The sequence below is a fragment of the Myotis nattereri genome (genome assembly GCF_964212035.1).
Source record: "Myotis nattereri genome assembly, chromosome: 17".
Classification (NCBI taxonomy): Eukaryota; Metazoa; Chordata; class Mammalia; order Chiroptera; family Vespertilionidae; genus Myotis; species Myotis nattereri.
Genome location: NC_138092.1, coordinates 24,518,272 through 24,535,919, shown reverse-complemented (window position 1 = coordinate 24,535,919; position 17,648 = coordinate 24,518,272).

The following is a 17,648-nucleotide window of genomic DNA, read 5'->3' as shown; positions in this document are numbered from 1 at the left end:
CACAGAATCTTGGCTTTAGTGGAACCTAGGTAAGAGACTGGAGGGCTTCCCAGAAATAAGAATTCAAACAAGAGACTGCATCTTAATATCCTGTTATCAACAAATACCAAAAATAACAGCTTTGAAAAGTTAGATACTAATGATTGAACCAATCTTAAGAGACTCACTGCAATTTGAATAATCAAAGTCAGTTCTAAAGTTGGATCAAATCCACTTATCCATCCCTGATTTAAAGCTTCTGGGTTTCATTCTTCTAAGGATCTGTAATCCAAAATATCTCATTTGGGGCTCCTGGGGGAAGGTGCAATAAAGTGTAGAGAATGCTAGGAATTCAAATGGGGAAATTCCTAACTCCTTAATTAAAATTGCAGGACTAATGCTTTCTGCATGAATCAGATTCATAAAAGTATAATAACAACCATAGATTTATAGCCGGACAACAGATATATGTCATAACTCTGAGTTACAGCTGTGAACAGAGTTTGTTTAAGCTGAATTATGGCAAATGCCTTCAACTGAAAAAAATGTATGCATAAAATATTAGTGGCCATGATACACACTTATAATAAAGACAGTTTCTTTTAAAGGCTATAAATTAAGAATGTTTCCTTTTGAATGAATTACAGTGATCACTTTCTTTTTAAAAGTGGCTGAACATGTATCTTGTGCCTATCTCCTATTTAAAGGATAAGTCCTTAACCTTAACATTTTCCTGTAACTTTCTCTAGGGTCCCTGGATTTCAGGCACAATGCTACCATAAAAATGAGAAAGAAATACACCTCAGCTATTACAATCAGTACTTATTATGTTCACTACCAAGCTGCTTTACACATTCTTTGATTCAGTAAGCACATTTATAAGTATTCAGAGCACTCCCCCCAACCCATTCTTATTAGTTCAAGAAAATCCAGATAGGAATTGCCTAGGACATAAATATTCCTTGGACACCCACCATGAAGGCATACTTCTTCCTCCAAATCAGGAGATGAGAGGAGAAAAATGTTCAAAGCATTTGAAGGTACATTTTCATTAAGAGGCATGGGGATTTGAGAACATAACTCACCCCTCCAGGATAGGGAGTGTGTTGGGGGGAAAGGGACCCCACAGGCTTGCAAGAGGCTCTGTCACTTAGCTGGCAGGTGATGGAATGAGTTTTGCTACATCCAGCGGTCAGATTTGCAATAACATTTATTCTTTGCAAATTACTTAAAATTCCCAAGATCATCAGTCTGTAGTTGGTTGTTGTATCTTTCCTCCCCTGACACTTAGCTTTGGTACCTACTGTTCTCCTGACTTGAGTTATTGCTGAGTTTATCTAAAACTCATCAGCTTTTGCTTCCTCGCCTCCTGGCCAGGGTGTGATTCACCACTTCAGCCACTTCTCCTTAGCTTTCATAATATTGGCTTATTTTAACCTTATAATGCTGCTATTGTTATCCTTATTTTATAGATGAGAAAACTGACGCAGTCAGAATAAGTAATTTCACCAAGTCACACTGTAGGTAGTGGAAGAACTGGGCTTTAACTCAAGTAAACGCTCCAAGCTGCCTGCTAAGAAAAGTTGCCAGGTTTTTCATAAATACTGTCAATTTTTATAAAGATCATACACTATGCAACTACGTATGAGCATACATACCTCATCTTGCAATACTTTACTTTCACCAACACTGAATATACTGCTATTAATGTCAACTCCAAAATTTTATATTTTAAATTTGCATTTATTTAATTCAATCTCTTTTTTATGAATTACATAGATATTTTTGCTCTTTGAGAAAGTAGTGCTTTGGACATAGTTGGAGTTCAACCAAAATTTGTTAGTTGATCGATTAATTAGTGAATTGAGAAAAGGCAATTAATTCAAGCAGATCAATAATACTGTTTCAGACTACTTGAATATAGGATAGCAGGCTTGAAATAACAGACTGGCCACCTGATTTGTTAAAGGCAAGGCAAATATCTGATAGTGTATACAGAAAAACTCACAGCATCCATGCTTCCATTCAGTGGGGTTCATTTCTTAACTCAGACACAAGCTGACAGATGCTCCTTCAAGAAGCTTATCATTCCTGAAGGGTCAGAGAGAAAGCAGTTGAGAAATAATACAAGATAGTACCCCGTTATGAGCTAAATGAAATCAAATGTTATAGTAGATCTGAGAAGGGAGAAAACTTGCAAAGGCTAGAGCTAGACCCTAAGCTGAACCCTGGCAAATGCTGTGAGATTTGTCTTATGTGATGATACTGAATTGGTTGAGCAATGATAAGCCCACTCTTTTGGATGAAACCTAATTCAGGAAGATTAAAAATGTTTGCAAATGGCAATATTTTTTACATTTTTATTCATTTCAGTGCGGAAGGGAGAGGGAGAGTTAGAAACATCTATAATGAGAGAGAATCATAGATCAGCCGCCTCCTGCGTGCCTCCCACTGGGGATTGAGCCAACAACCAGCAATGTGCCCTTGACCAGAATCGAACTTGGGACCCTTCAGTCCACAGGCTGATGCACAACCACTGAGCCACACCAGCTGGGTGCAATATTTTTTTTATTCTAAGTGAAATAAATCAGACAGTGAAAGGCAAATACCATATGAATTCACTCACATGTGGCAGCAGAAAAAAAAATAAATGAACAAATAAAACAGAAACTCATAGATACAGGCAACAAATTGATGGTTGCCAGATGGGAGTAAGGTTGGGAAGATGGGTGAAAAGTTGAAGGGATTAAGAAGTGCAAATTGCCAATTATAAAAATAGTCACAGGGATGTGAAATATAGCAGAGGAAATATAGTCAATGATATTGTGATAACTATGAATGGTGCCAGGTGGGTATTAGATTTATGAGGGTGATCACTTCATAAGGTATATAAATGTCTAACCACTATGGCATACACCTGAAACTAACATAATATTGTATGTGAACTATAACTGGGGAAAAAGCAAATGGCAATATTTTAATTGCCTTTTATTTTCAAGCAGGAAACAGGCTATCTACAACTATACATAAATGTTTTCTAAATTCACTATCATGAAAGTCGTTCATTTGGGTTTAATTCATTTTATTTCAAAAGGATAGAAATAAGCCAGTCAATGAAGGAAAAATACCACATGATCTCACTCATTCATGGATAATAAAGACCATTATAAACTTATGAACAATAATAGATACAGAGGCAGAGCTGCCTCAAACTGATTGTCAAACTGTAGCGGAAGGCCAGGGAGCATTGCGGGGCAGGAGGGAGGGGGGTAAGAGATCAACCGAAGGACTTGTATGCATGCATATAAGCATAACCAATGGACATAAGACACTGGGGGGTAGGGGAGGCCAGGGGATTGTCAAGGGCGGGGGGAAAAAAAGGACACATATGTAATACCCTTTGTAATACTTTAAGCAATAAAACAATTTAAAAAAAAAGTATAGAAACTATATAAATAGGCTGATTGTATGCTGTGCTTCTGAACACATTTTGAGTTTGATTAAGATATAGTGATGCTCATGTAAGTCAGCCAATTATGAAATGTGGCTTGTTCTAGTTGCATTTTTTAAAAATGTGTTCTCTAGCCCTGGCCAGTGTGGCTCATTTGGTTGAGTGTCATCCCATGCACCAAAAGGTCACCAGTTCTCAGGTTGTGGGTTCGGTCCCTGGTCAGAGGCAACCAATCAATGTTTCTCTCTCTCTCTCTCTCTCTCTCTCTCTCTCTCTCTCTCTCTCTCTCTCTCATAAAAACATATTTTAAAAATAAATAAAATAAGTGATCTTTAAAATGAGATTATTTTTTGCTGCAGAGGTTACTAACAGTAGATTTTAAAATATAGGACTCTTTATGTTTATGGAAACATGGGCTAATTTCTAGATGCTTCTTGAGAAAAAATATTTTAGCAGTTTAATGCTATACTATTTGTTAATTATGTTTTATAGTTGTTAAGAAAAATGTAATTATAGAAAGGTTAAATTTTTTAAAAAGATTCAGATACAAACATCCATTTTTTCCACTAGGCACCAAATGCATGATACCTTAGGTCTATAAAAATTTTAAAACCCACAAAAAAAAAAAGAAAACAAAGATATATTGACTCTAAAATTGGAAAAGAATATTGTAAAATAGGAATTAAGAAATGCTATTAAACCTACAGAATGCATCCTTTTGTTAACTATTCAATGATAATGAAATCTTAAGATGGTTATATATAGGCATACATGTACCACTTCCCTTATTATTATATACACACACACATATATATGATTTATATGTGCTATATATAAACTATATATTATGTAGGCTTCCAAAAATAAGAAAGGCTAAGAAATGAAAAGATCTTAAACTGGCTCTAAGTTTAAGGTACTTCTGTCTGATCAAGCTGTTTTCAAGCACTGTTCATTAAACATGGTTTTCATTTCTCCATTAAGTAACATATATTATACCTGGTATAACATACCTAAGGTTCACTTAAGATATCACGTTTCTACATTAATTAATAAACGTCAGTTGCTTGAAGCATTTGCTTGTGGGAACTATATTATTTGAGATGTTTGCAATATTCTTTTCTCTATTTTAGTCACTGTTTCTTCTTTTTTAAAAAATATGTTTTTATTGATTTCAGGGAGTAAGGGAGAGGGAGAGAGAGATAGAAACATCATTGTTGAGAATCACTGATCAGCTGCCTCCTGCACACCCCCTACTGGCGATTAAGCCCGCAACCCAGATATGTGCCCTGACCAGGAATTGAACCGTGACTTCCTGGTTCATGGGTTGATGCTCAACCACTGAGCCACACCAGCTGGGCAATTCTTTATTGAATATACTAGGGGCCAGTATACAAATTCGTGCACCTTAAAAGGAACTGTGGGCTGCAAGGCTGTGATGGGCACAGGGGCAGGTCTCAGCCCATCCTCCATGCCCCCGTCCAGCCCCTCCCACAGTGGCCCTTGGTTCCCTGCCGGCAGTCCTGCTCCAGCCAACACCGCTCCCAAGCACTGACAGTGCTGTCCCTGCTCGCACCCGATTATGGCCCGGAGCAATTGGGGCTGGTGCCAGCAGTGGGTACAAGCGGGACCGGGGCTATCAGAGGGTGCGAGTGGAGGCTGCTGCCCCAAGTGCCCCTCAGGAGCAGGGGGAGGTGGAGAAGCCCTGAGGGGTGATTGGGTGATTGGGATGTTGAGCAATCAGAGCTGGCACCAAGCACCGGCAGTGGGTGAGAGCGGTGGCTCTGGCACTGGCAGCAGGTGTGAGCACCGGGAAGGATTGCAGCATGTGGGAGCAAAGAATTTTCAGTAACCATCAGAGGCTTGTCTCAATGACAGTGACCAGTGCCCCGCCTTGGTCTGGCACCCCCTCTCACCTGCTCCACCATCCCACCCCGGCCGATGCCTGCCATGTTCCGCATGCACCTCTTGGTGGTCAGCGCACCTCATAGCGACTGGTTGTTTTTGTTGTTCCACTATTTGGTCTATTTGCATATTAGGATTTTACATATATATAGATAGTATCAACATTCTTTTTGTTCAGATCCTGGAACAAACTATTCGTTGCTCCTCCCCAGTGGGCACCAAGTTTTTGGTACTTTGTTACAACAGCCTTAGCAAACTATATTTTGTCTCTAGTTTGAATGGCAAATTCCAGCAAGAAGAAAACTAGTCCATCTTAGGTCAGGTGTCCTTGTCTGTTTTAATCAACTGTGCTCATGGAGGCAGGATTATAACTTCTGCAGGACAAGTGTGCATGTAAGACAAGGAGGGGTCTTAGCCTGTTCCCCATGGCTATAGCTTTGTTTTTGTTCTTGCCTTTCATTTGTATTAACAATTTCCATGGACTATCAGGTTTGGAAAGTGTCTAGTTTTGGGATTACTGACAGAGAGTTTCTATAGTCCTTTTTTTATTTTAATGTACATTACACAAAATAACTAAAACATCAAATGTGCAACATATAGTTTCTAAATAAGTATATCTAATAAAAATGAATGAATCATGTAAAGAAAATTATTCAATAAATAATTACACAGAGAGCATTAGAGCAAAAAAATGTGGGGTGAGTCACAAAAGGAATTCACTCATAAATCCAATCTTGAATTACTTGTGCAATGAGCAAGATGCAGTTCAGCTGCCCTAACTGGTTTGGCTCAGTGGATAGAGCGTCGGCCTGCGGACTCAAGGGTCCCAGGTTCGATTCTGGTCAAGGGCATGTACCTTGGTTGCGGGCACATCCCCAGTAGGGAATGTGCAGGAGGCAGCTGATCGATGTCTCTCTCTCTCTCTCATCGATGTTTCTAACTCTCTATCCCTCTCCCTTCCTCTCTGTAAAAAATCAATAAAATATATTTTAAAAAGTCAATGAAATATATTTTTTTTTTAAAAAAAGATGCGGTTCAGCTTGATCATGAACACCTCCAATAAACAGTTTCTCTTACTACCCCTTTCCCATGCCTTAGACAGGTCTTATTCCTGTCCTCCACCCTCTCCCCGCTATTTGTCCTGACTATTCTCCAGGACAAAAGTCATACAAAAGTGTTCTATAGTTTCTTCTTCATGGCTCTCCTTTAAATACTTAAAGTCAATAATCAAAGCCTTCTTTTACGGTACTCAGGGCTAACTATTCTTATGGCCCTTCCTCATTTTAAAACTTTATATTCTCTTCTCTGTCCTTTTATGAACGAAGAGAGAGAAGCCCACATCTCAGGAGCATGTATTTTTAACACAATCTACTTGTGAAGACTTCCAGGAGAATAATAAGCCTCAGCATTTCTACGTGGCCACAAATTTTTTAAATTCTTACATAAGAATATCTCACTCGATCCCCTCTGTAACTTTGCAATGTAGATAGGTAATATTTATATAGCCTCATTTATTGGAGTAGAAAACTGGGGAACAATAGCATTGAGTGATTTTCTTTCATTAGAGGACAAATAATAAAATTTCTGAGCATCAAAACAGAGCCTCCATACACTCAGCCTGCTATTTATATAGTCTCTGGCCTCATGAAGTTCACACCCAGCATGTAATCTAAGGCCCACAGATAAGACAGAGGGAGGACTGAACCTGCATCCCTGGAAAACAGAACCACAGAAAATGGAGAACAAGAAGGAAAAAGTAAGCCAGGAAATTAAAAGCAGCTGGGATCTGGAAAAAGGCAGATGTGCAAACCAGAGGAAAATGATGGGTATAAAAGAGGTATGCTATTATATTTCAATATTTTAGAGTGGAGTGTCTTTCTTCATATTGGCTCCCGAACCTGAGCTCCCTGAGGCCATAGCCTGCTGCTTTTGTGGTGATAGGGATGCCACCAAGAAAAGAAAATAAAACAAATATATTTCCCCTAAGAAATAGAAAACGCCTCAAGACCAGGCCCAGGTTTGATGATTTGCTAGGAGGAATGACATGACTCAGGGTATAGTTTTACTCGTGGCTTAGATTTATTACAGTGAACGAATATAAAGCAAAACCAACAATGGGAAAGGCTCATAGGACAAAATCCAAAGGAAACCAAGTGCAAGCTTCCAAGACACCTGTCCTAGTGGAGTCACACAGGACGTGCTTAATTCCTGCAGCAACAGGTTATACCACACGTGTGAAATACTGTCTGCCATGGAGGCTCACTGGAGACCCCACGACCAACGTTTTTATTGGAAGCTGGGCACCTGGGCACCACTGCCTGGCATGTAGCAAAATCCCAGAATCCAAGTTGAAAAGCAGGTGTTCAGTAGGAATTATATAATTTATACAGACAGTTTAGGCACAGTAAGCCAATCTTACCATTTGGAGGCAATTTTATATCAGTACAGGGAACTATTCACCATTCAAGTTCCTAGATGCCAGCCAAGGCGGTCTCGGGTCTGCTATATTAACTTTTTGTTGTTGTTGTTAATCCTCACCTGAAGATACTTTTACACTGGATTTGAGAAAGAATGAAATGGAGAGGGAGAGACACACAGAGAGAAACATCTATGGGAGAGAGACATGTTGACTGGTCGCCTCCCGCTCATGCCCCAACCAGATCTGAGGCATATGCCCTTGACCAGAATCGAACCCAGGCCCCTTCAGTCCTCGGGCCAAACCTCTATCCACCAAGCTAAACCAGCTAAGACTACTATCTTAACTTTTCTTCACACCCTGTACATATTCCATCAAGCCAAAAATGTCATTACAGTCACTGGATGATTAGGCTCTATGACAGAATTTATTTTTTCCTCTTAGGAAAACAAAGCCCAGAGAGTTCCTATATATCAGTGGTTCTCAACCTTCCTAATGCCGCGACCCTTTAATACAGTTCCTCATGTTGTGGTGACCCCCAACCATAAAATTATTTTCGTTGCTACTTTATAACTGTAATTTTGCTACTGTTATGAATCGTAATATAAATATCTGATATGCAGGATGTATTTTCATTGTTACAAATTGAACTTAATTAAAGCATAGTGATTAATCACAAAAACAATGTGTAATTATATATGGTCTTAGGCGACCCCTGTGAAAGGGTCATTCGACCCCCAAAGGGGTCGCAACCCACAGGTTGAAACCCGCTGCTATCTATGAATACCAGTCGTCAGAAATATACTGGGTTAGTAAATTCAGGAGAAAGAGTCAGACCATGTAGCAAATAACTAAATCCACTGATGGATACACAACTCTATAGTTTCATTGATGACCACTAAAGAACATTACTTCTCAGGCACTTGAGCGTTAGTACCGGCAACTGAGATATTTCTGCCCCTTCAATCTAACCTAAATCTTTCCTTCTTGTTGAACAGGGTCATCCTACTGGGCTTAAGAAAGCCTTCTCTATTCCCTGTGGAAGCTGAGTTGGTGGCAGCAGCACAGATCATGGAGCCATGGTGACATCTGTGTTGAGGCATATCAGGAAGAAGAAAGCATTTTGATCCTCATGTCAAAGGAGCAGGTTTAGACGCATACACATTTAAAGTAAAGTAGTGGGTTCTGATTACTTTAGAAAAGTGTGTCAGGAGATCTGACTGCCTTCAGAGAAAACTTAGTCACTCATTAGCTGTGTCTCTTTGGGCAATTAAATGTCCAAAGCTCCGTTTGTTTTTTTTTTGTTTTGTTTTGTTTTCATCTGTAAAATGAGAGTGGCAAGTTTCAAGGCCTGCAAAGTCCCTTCTGACTCTCAATCTCTGATTATGTGGGTTACACAACACTGTCATACACAATAGCATAGGCATCATTAAAAAGTCACAATGCACCCTAACCAGTTTGGCTCAGTGGCTAGAGCGTCAGCCTGCGGACCCAAGGGTCCCAGGTTCGATTCCAGTCAAGGGCATGTACCTTGGTTGCAGGCACATCCCCAGTGGGGAGTGTGCAGGAGGCAGCTGATCGATGTTTCTCTCTCATCGATACTTCTGGCTCTCTATCCCTCTCCCTTCCTCTCTGTGAAAAATCAATAAAATATATATTTTTTTAAAAAGTCACAATGCTCTTGACTCAAATGCCTTTTATCCATTTAAGTTCAGGGGTAGAATGGGCAGTAGCCAAGGAGGTGAGGTTGGGGAGGAGTGACATCGAAAGAGAAATTTGTGGGGATTAAAGAGAATCTGAATATCAAAGAGGCTCTTCCAAATATTCTCCATGAGCAGAAACTTTTATTTGGATCATAGAGAACTATTTCTCTGTGCTCCAGCTGAAGTTCCCTTTCTTGGTTTTTAATAATAAAGAAATCAGCACATTAATTTTTAAAATAGGAAATGATAGGGCAAAGACTCCATAAACAGCTGAAATGTTAATCACACAAAGGCTCCCAAAGCAATTTCACTGTGGACTCTTCATGGTTATGCATTACAATAAGAATTTTCATCAGAGCACTCGCTCTAGGACAGGCTGCTGGGCAAATGACACCTGTGGCTGCCTGAGTCCCTGAACTGGCTCTTGCAGGGGCAACCAGGGCAGAATGTGCCAGAAAAGCCATAGGCACAGATGGTAGTGCTGGTGGGGCTGAGGCAATAGAGGGGGTCATTACTCCATGTTGAGGGACTATGAGGTACCCTGCATATATTATCTCAAGTGATTTCAACACCAACCCATGAGTGGATATGATTATCAGGTTCACTTTACAGGTGATGAAAACGAGGTTCAGAAAAGGTAGGTAACTTTCCTAAAGTAACACAAGTGCATGGTATGTTAGTTTTCCATTGCTATGTTCTTGCTGCAGAATAAATTACCATACTCTCAGAATCTTAAAGCAACACAATTGTATTATCCCATAGCCTCTGTAGATCAGGAGGGCAATTAGGACTTAGCCGGGCCCTTTACTCACATCTACAGGACTGACATCAAGGTGTTGGCCTGTGGTTTTAATTCTTGTCTGTGGTTTGTGGTCCTCATCCAAGCTCACTGGTTATTGGCAGGATTCCTTTCAGCTAGTAGAGGTCACACACTTCCTTGCCACATGACTCTAGTAGGCCGTTCACAATTTGGTTATTTCCTCCCTAGGCCAATCTGGCCCATGCAGGATTATCTCACTTTTGGTTAATTAGAAGGCTAGTCACCTAATCACAGGAATGCTAACCAATTGTATTCACTGGTTCCACCCACACTCAGGTAGAGGGCAGGGAGATTATGCAGGATGTGGGGCACTGAAGGTCATCTCAGAATTCTGCCCACCATACGTAGCCAGCAAATGGCAGAGCTAAGGCATGACTCCAGGTCTGTTCATCTCCAAAGCATGATCTTGTCTACACACCTGAGCCAGCTAGGGTTGAGGTGGGAGTCTAGACAGATATTCCCAACAGTGGCAGCTGTTCAGAGAATTAAAAGACAAGGGTAAAGTCCCAGTTGGCCAGAGATTACTCAGAGGAAGGGGTGGTGGCAAATTTTAGTTCTTAAATTTCCCTGCCAAGTGTCACCTCTGAATGGAATCATTCTGAGATTCCTCAAAAACAAATGTTCCCAGTTGTAAAGGTCCCAGACCATCAAGTGGAATCTGGTTGCCCTGCATCCTGTGGCTAAATTTCCTTACCTGTTAGATGTCCCAAGGCTCCTTTCCTTCTGCTCATCATCACTGTCGTTTTTATAAGTGTCTTCTGCTATGAGCAAGAACACTGAGAGTCACCCAGGAGGCACAGATGAAGAGACAAGGCCCTGCCCTCATGATTTTTAGGTCTTAAATATTGGGAAAGGGATGAAAGTGCAAAAGTATAAAATAAATGTGTTCAGGCAGATATACCTAGATCCATATCTCTATAGCTATCTATCTACTACCTACCTAAAATTAGAGGAGAAGGAGATATACGCCTGGAAAGGTTCCATAGAGTTCAATCAGATACTTAAAGAGGAACAGGTTGCTGAGTAGATTAGGTGGGGAGTATAGGGGTTGGGTGGGGAGGGCATTCAAGGCACAGGAAACATCTTCCTTAAAACTCCTCAGTGATTCCCCATTGATTCTTAAGATAAAATCCAATGCCCCAAAATGATGTAGAAGATCCTACATAATCTGGCTTCTCTTTCCTTTCCAAACAATGCCCCATTTAATACCTGCTGTTCAGACTCACCAATAATCTTTCACGTGTGGTTTCCTGAAACATTCTTTACCAGTGTACTGCAACCACACTTAATTCCCTAGCCTAGCTATACACACACACACAGCATTCTCCTGTTAATTAGCATTTGTTCTTCAGGTCTTGGATTAGACATCACTTACTCTGGAAAGCCTTCCTCAATGCCAAAGCTCTGATTTACAGTGCTCACTGTAAGTGCTCCCATAACATTGCATGCATTCCCTAGTACAGCATTCATCAGGGTCTTGTACCTGTCTCCTTGAGGCTAGTGGAAAATACAACACAACCAAGTTAAGGGACCAGGCCTATCTTTTCACTCTTCTATCTCTAGTGCTTACCAGTTACTTAAGTGCTCAAAACATTTGTTGGATAAATAGTTAAAAGGTATAGAGGCAACACTTGTCCATGGAAGAAATTTAAAGGTATAAGAAACTAAATAAAAACTAAATTGTTCACATCTTCCAGAGCCTAGTGCCTGCAGTGGGGTACCTGATATGGGCATTGACAAGAATTTAGATAGATAGATTATAGATATAGGTATAGATAAATATAGATATAGATATAGATATAGATATAGATGGATATAGATGGATAAGATGGATATAGATATAGATTATAGATATGTAGATATATAGATATATAGATATATAGATATAGCTATGCTTCAGTAAAGATCAGAGGAAACAAAAGACTTCTTAAAATAAAAGTTTGGAGTTCTGATTTTCTGTTGGAATCATCATTAAGAAATCAGAACTGCTTTTCATAGTTGGCCAGTCCTAGAATACAGGTATGTCAGTCAGGAGAAGTGAGGTTTTGCTGTGGTATCAAATGGTCCCCAAAATTGCAGTGGCAAAAAAAAAACACAAAGGATTATTATGTCTTGCTCCCAATACACAGTCATTAACTGTTCCAAATGTAGGTCACCCTAGTCTCAGGCTAACAGAACCTCTTCTATCTCTGATATATCTATGGCCAACAGAGAGAAAAGACATGATAAATAAAAAGTGTTAATCTTGACCCTGGCTGGTTTTCTCAGTGGTTAGAACATCGGCCTACACAGCCAAGGGCCATGGATTCGATTCCCAGTCAAGGGCATGCATCTTAGCTGTAGTCTCAATCCCAAGCCATGTAGGGGTGTGGGGGGGAGGCAATCAATCATCCATGTGTCTCTCTCACACCGATGTTTCTCTCTCTCTCACCTACCTCCCTTCCACTCTACCGAAAAGCAAAGGAAAAATATCCTTAGGTGAGGATTTTAAAAAATGTTACTGTTGGAAGTGACACACTGAGTATTCCATTGAGTAAAGCAAGTTCACATGGCCAGTCCTGAGTTCAACAGGGCAGACATATAAATCTCCCTTAAGAAGGGGTCCTTCAAGGAGGGAGTGTAAAATATGACAAACAGTCATATAGAGTCTATTCCAGAGAACGGCAGATGGACATTTGGATTGGCTTTTCATTTGTCAGCAATTAGACGTTACAATACTTCCCTGCAGTTGGAGTAAAGAATACAACCTGAGATTCTAGAGGAAGGGGAAAGAAAGGATCTGAATGCTCAAACTGGAAAGATCCCTGTAGCATACATAGTCACAGCACCATATTTTAGGAATGAGAAATCCAGCTCAGAGAAGCTGATGGCCTTCCCCAAGGCAACCCTGCATCATGTGAGAGCTAAGACCAAATCTCAAGCCCTGGTCTCAGGACTTAGCATCACACATCATTGCCTACATGAGATAACGCAACTCTCTATTGAATGTCTACAAGTCAGACCAAAGCCTTTGCATGGCATGGATCTGCTTCCTGCCCTTGAACATGATTTATGGTGCTGCTTCGAGAATCCCCCTAGTGCAATGAGTTACAATGGAGATTTTCTCAAACCAATTCTCCTTGCTCTGTTGAGAGAGGCTGTAATTACGCTCAGCTCTTTGCTTGTTTTATAGCTTCGTACTGACATAGTGAGAACATCTACAATAAAAATGTCTATGGGGCTTTGTTTCCTTTTGTATAAATTCATTGTCTAAAATCTAGTAAGCCCCTGTCTTGGTGATTTATCAGAATTAGGCCATTTAGGAAGGAGTGTTTTGCTCAATTGAAATCTGTTCTTTTTGTTTTATCCACACACTGGTATTGTCATGTAGCTTAACCTAAGCTCCGGTATCTATTTTCAAGTAAAAACACACGCACCAAAAAAAAGCCCTCTCTGGCCCTCACTCAGTTGTTCTCCTAAAGCCTCTCTATGCCGATCTTCATGCTTCTTGATTGTACAATGAACACTATTTCTTCATTGTCTTCTTTCCTACTGACATTCCATGTAATTTGACAACATAATCTGATTGGCTACCTTCCCTTATGAATTGGTCAAATCTTAGAAATAGCAGAAAATGTAATGAAACAGAGAGCCATTTTAAAAGAACAAACTGAGTTTTATTTAGACTTTTATCCTCAGTTTTTACTATAATGTTTTTCATATATCATGGATTTTATGTCCTGTAAATTTTCTATGTAAAAACAAGGAGCACATACACCAATGTTCTCAAATCCTTAAGAAAAAGATACATGAATATTAATGCATAATTTTAGCATTTTGTTCACTCTCTGGGTTTTAGTCCATTATTTTACTTCCTCTTGTTTTAGATTTTTTTCATAAATTTATGGTTGCACTTTTTCTTCTAATATATTCATGGTATTGATGTACAAGGTTTAGTGCTAAGAACTGAGCAAACAGTATACATGTGAAGAAGTTTAAGGATAGAGAGATTGGGCTATTATAAGAAATGGAATAAATGTTTACTGCCTGCAGAGATATTTAAATCTAGATTTTAAAAAACGGCTCCTGACACTTTCAGAATTTGGAGGTGAAAAGGTTGTTTTGGGGTTCTCCATTCCCCGATTGGATTTTGACTGGCATCTCCTTATTTGCTGACTCCAGCAAAGGGTGCATATGAAGAGTTTATGTGGTTTACCTTTAAACAGCTCCACAGACTGGGAATTTGATAAGTGAATTCTCCTTCTAAAGATTTGTTGTTCTGCAGTTTATATCCACACACACAAACATATATAACACAGGTGTAGTAGCCCCCTGAGGGTTCTCCAACATCAATAAACTAAATGATGTAATGTCTGGCAAGAGACATTTTTCATAGAAAGCCAATGTGGCATACAGAATCCAGACATGGGGAGCACATATAACCAAACTGGTAGACCGTGTGCTAAAATGCTGCTTCTCTGCGCCAGGGTTTGGAAAAGCTGAGAAGTTGGGCTATTGGGTAGGACTATTCCTAGAAGACGTCATCAATTAGTGGAAAAGTGACTGGGCTAGGATGAGGAAGATGTAATTATACGCTAGAGGTCATGGAACTTAATCTGCTCCGTCACTTAATTTCCACAGCTCAGCCTCCTGTGATTTCTGTCATGTCCATGTGAACTACACTGTGACTCTTTCTCTCTTTGACTAAAGCAGTGGTTCTCAACCTTCCTAATGCCACGACCCTTTAATACAGTTCCTCATGTTGTGGTGGCCCCCAACCATAAAATTATTTTCGTTGCTACTTCATAACTGTAATTTTGCTACTGTTATGAATCGTAATGTAAATATCTGCTATGCAGGATGTATTTTCATTGTTACAAATTGAACATAATTAAAGCATAGTGATTAATCACAAAAACAATATGTAATTATATATGTGTTTTCCCATGGTCTTAGGCGACCCCTGTGAAAGGGTCGTTCGACCCCCAAAGGGGTCGCGACCCACAGGTTGAGAACTGCTGGACTAAAGTGATATTAAATCTACTGTTAAACATGACAATATTAATCCACAATATCTTTTATATTTTATTTATTTGCCTTCATATAAAAGTATCACATGTTCACTGTAGAAATATTGGAAAATGAGAAAAGTATAAAGAAGAAAAATTGCATGTAATCCTATTGCTCCGAGATAAAACTTCTAACATAGTTGTGTATTTCCTTCCAGCCTTTTTTTCTAGGCTGTCTCCATCTGTATTCCCATATCTACACATCCATACCCACACACAGAACCCCACCTCCAACACACACACACACACACACACACACACACACACACACACAGGCATCCTCCATCACTTATTGGAAAATTACTTCACTTGTCACTCCTTAGTTTTCTCTTATCTGTAAAATGCAGATAAAAATAATGCCTACTTCATGGAAGTCGTGGAAGGATTAAATGAGTTAGTTTATATAATATCCTTACAGCCTTGTCTGGCACGTAACAGATACTTAATACATGCTGGCCACTATTACCTTAACATATATACAGTTTTATTTCCTTTTTTAGCTTTATAAAATATACTCAAATTCTGTCTCTCCATCTTTATAACCCTAGTCTAAGCCAGCATCATCTCTCTATTGAATGACTGCAATGATCATCTACTTAATGTCCCCTCTAGTCTCCGTGTAGCAGATATGATCATCTGTTACAAATATAAATATGACATATAGCTCTCCTGCTTAAAACCCTCTGATGAGTTCCAATTACACAGAACAAAATGTAAATGTCTTCCTAGATTTATTACTTAGGGGTTGGGCTCCAATTCATGTCATGGAACCCCCGGTGAGAGTGGTCAGACCACACGGGGATTGGGAGGCAGTATTCCAGAATGAGTGTAACAGCCACATGATGCCCTCAAGATCCCAGGTACTTTTATCTTCCTGCCCCCAAGCCCTTCGCCTAAAGCAGTGATGGCGAACCTATGACACGCAAACTCATTTTTTTGGTTGATTTTTCTTTTGTTAAAAGGCATTTGAATATATAAAATAAATATCAAAAATATAAATCTTTGTTTTACTATGGTTGCAAACATCAAAAAATTTCTATATGTGACACGGCACCAGAGTTAAGTTAGGGTTTTTCAAAATGCTGACACGCCGAGCTCAAAAGGTTCCCCATCACTGGCCTAAAGCTCTCACTCTCCTGGATGCAAGGCATTCCTCCATCCCAGCATCTATCCAGGTTTCAGAGAGAAAGAGAAGAGACCTGCTAAGGGACAAAAGTCCAGGAAGATGAGCTGCAGAATCTGTTTCCTTTGCAAGAGCCTTCCTAGAAGCCTCCCTCCACACACTGATATCATCACACAACTTTATTGGCGTGGACAGTGTCACAATGCCCCGAACCCCGACTCAAGCTGTGAGAGACACCAGGAAAACTGGTATCTTAATGATGCACACTAAACTGGTTGCCTCTGTAAGAAAGAAGGTAGATGGGACATTAGGGGGACACAACTAGCAGTGTTTGCCACCCACTGGCTACAACATTCTTCCTAGTGCCTACCTGCCCTGCCCTCTTTCCCTCCTTGCTCAGTATGCCCAGCCACACTGGCCTAAGCCTTTAGACACACCAGTCTTTTGTCTGCCTCAAGAAGGGTGATGGCCTGCCCAGCCAGCATGGCTCAGTGGTTGAGCATTGACCTGTGGACCAGGAGGTCCTGGTTCGATTCCCGGTCAGGGCACATGCCCGGGTTGCAGGCTCGGTCCCCAGTGTAGGGCATGCAGGATGCAGCTGATTGGTGAGTCTCTCTCATCATTGATGAAAATATTTTTTTTTTTTAAAAAAAGAAGGATGATGGCCCTTGCTTACCTTCTGCCTGGAAGGTTCGGCCTTCTGGTCTGCAGGTTGCAGCCTTCTCTTCATGGGGTCTTAGCGGAAATGCAACCACTTCAGAAAACCTTCCTTGATTTCCTGTGCTCCCCCCATTTGCTTCATGGCACTTAATCGCTAGCTGGAATTACTATTTATTAATTCATACACTTGTTCACTCTCTCCTTCACTAGCACATAAGATGCCATGGAGCTGGGCCTTTGCCCTGGACCATTTCCCCAGTGCTCTGAACAGGACCTGGAACATATGAAGTGTTAGATCTGCTGAACAAATGCTGAATGAATTATAATTTTTTGTGTTCAGTAAATGTTATTCAAGAGATTTAATGCTGCATAGCATTGTGTTGCATAAATATAACACAACCACTTCCTCTGTTTTGACATTGTAGTAAACTGAATAATGGTCCTCCACATCTTAATCCCTGCGACTGTGACCTTAGATGGCAAAAGGGGCTTTGCAGATGTGATTAAGTTAAGGGTCTTTTTACTTTATTTTTATTACATTTTACA